Below are 2150 nucleotides of genomic sequence, written 5' to 3' on the forward strand. Positions count from 1 at the left end.
AAAGGGAGTGTGGAAAACGCACAAAAAAAAGATATAAATTAAATTAGGAGAATATATACAAATGTGCGTCACAGGCTGAAGCCAACAGCGTATGGTTAAGCGTTATACCGCTCCGAACGAAAAACTTATCAATTTGAACGAGAGGAATAGCAACTATTTTGCTACTTTAGATAACGCTAAAGGCTTTGTTATTGAGATAGATAAAGAGAGTAGAAAATATTTGCTTTCTCATTGCCGGGCTGATGCAGGGTGCAGTAAACTGTATAATACCTTTAGGTCCTGCGGATGCTTTATTCGAATACCAAAATGGCATGGACGTCGTAACAGCTGACCTTCAAGACACACATGTAATCCTCGATGGCTGTTTAGTTAGTGGCGAAACTTAATTGGACCATTAAAAGGTACTAGGCGGTTTCATTTTCGAAACAAAAAATTTTACGTAAAACGAAGACTTGAAAAATGTAATTTTGTAAAGAATTGTAGCTTGTTTGGGAAAAAGGGTTAATAGAGGAGGCTCGAGAGTGTGTGCGGAAAGGCTACAAGTTTTCAAAATATGAAGTATCCGGAAAATAAAAAAGAATTTTGCGGTTTGATGCAAATGCTTAATTTTTGGAGTATGTATATACCGCAGAGAGTCACATTATTGAAGCTTTTAAGCATGCTAAAAAAAAAAAAAAGTTAACAATGTGTGGGAAGATGAACAGAAATCTGCTTGGGAAAAGGCCCAGACGATTTTAGAAAGAGGGTGTACGTGGAACAGGTAAAACCCGATGAAGAATTAATTTTACAGACTGACGCTAGTGACACAGGTATGAGTGGCGCCCGATTCCAACGATATGGTGGCCAGGCAATTAAAGGAACCAACAGTAAAAAAAAAAGACGGACAGACTTAAAGAGAAACACAAACATAACAACAGATCACTAGAACAGGATAAACAGATCATATAAAGTTGACAGACGAAACAGGAACTCGAAGAAGAAAAAAGGCAGGTCGATCTGTGAGTGCATTTGTAAGTTCTAAATTTAACAGTGCTCAAACAAGTTTCAGTACTACTCATCGTAAAGCCTTAGCAGTAGTTTGGTTCACTATAAATATTATGGACCTAATAAAATTGAGTGGAGATCAGTTTAAGATGTCTGAGAGGGCTTATAAAAAAAATAATGAAAAGGGCCATAAAAGATAAGAGGTTGAAAAGATGGAAACAACTGATGAATTCGTTTACGTGGACATTGCGATATTTACTGGGAGTTGAAACTGCAGTATCTGATTGGCTCTCAAGGCTCATTAAAGAGGATAGTCAAGTTCGCAAAATTCATTGGTCCGAAGCTGTAGCGGCGGTAATAACCAAGATAAAATTGATAGAATTGTTATCTATGCTATTCATAAAAACTTGTTTCGTCCTGGGAAAAAAAAAACTTTACCAAATGTTTAAAGGCCTTCAGGAAGCGAGAGGAGTATCGTCCAATTTATATATATAGTTTCTTGGTTATAAGTTTGTGCCGAAAGTTAGCAGAAGGAATGAAAGTAAACGGAACCACAATTAAAACTTGCGACACTTTCGCAAGCTCCTTCAAATTTAGTAAATAGTCTACTTATACTTTTTGAATTGTAATATATAACTGTCTGTTTTTAAAAACATCCCTATCGTTAGAGTACTTTCCCCTATTCATATATCTTATTTGACATTGACAGTTATAACTATTCGGTTTAAAAACATTTAGTAGCCCATGAAAGGAAATTGCGCTTATAAAATTTTCTAGTGAAATCATTAGATTATAGCTAACGGTCTTATTGTAATGCACTTTTCCCCAAACCAAAAGCAAATAGTTTAGTTGTTTGCTTAAGTTTCTTAATAAATAAAGGTCGGTCTTTTTTATGTAGGGAAATGGTAACTTAACTGTGTAAACAAAACAGAGAAAAAAATTTAAGGGGGTTCTCTTCCTCTAGTTATTAAAAATTTATCGTAGCCCCCAAAAAGAAATATTAATATTGCTGCCCAATTTGTCGTTTTAATAAAATAAGCAATTTCGATAAATTGCATAATGAACTTTTGACAACTTTAAATATTATAATCAAAGGGGAAATTCACACAGTTTTAAAATATATTTTATTATTCTTATGTTACTATAAATAAAAGTGGTTATTCTTA

This window comes from Zophobas morio, unplaced genomic scaffold (genome assembly GCF_036711695.1).
Source record: "Zophobas morio isolate AGI-343-1 ecotype UQ-CSIRO unplaced genomic scaffold, CSIRO_AGI_Zmor_V1 ptg000140l, whole genome shotgun sequence".
Classification (NCBI taxonomy): domain Eukaryota; kingdom Metazoa; phylum Arthropoda; class Insecta; order Coleoptera; family Tenebrionidae; genus Zophobas; species Zophobas morio.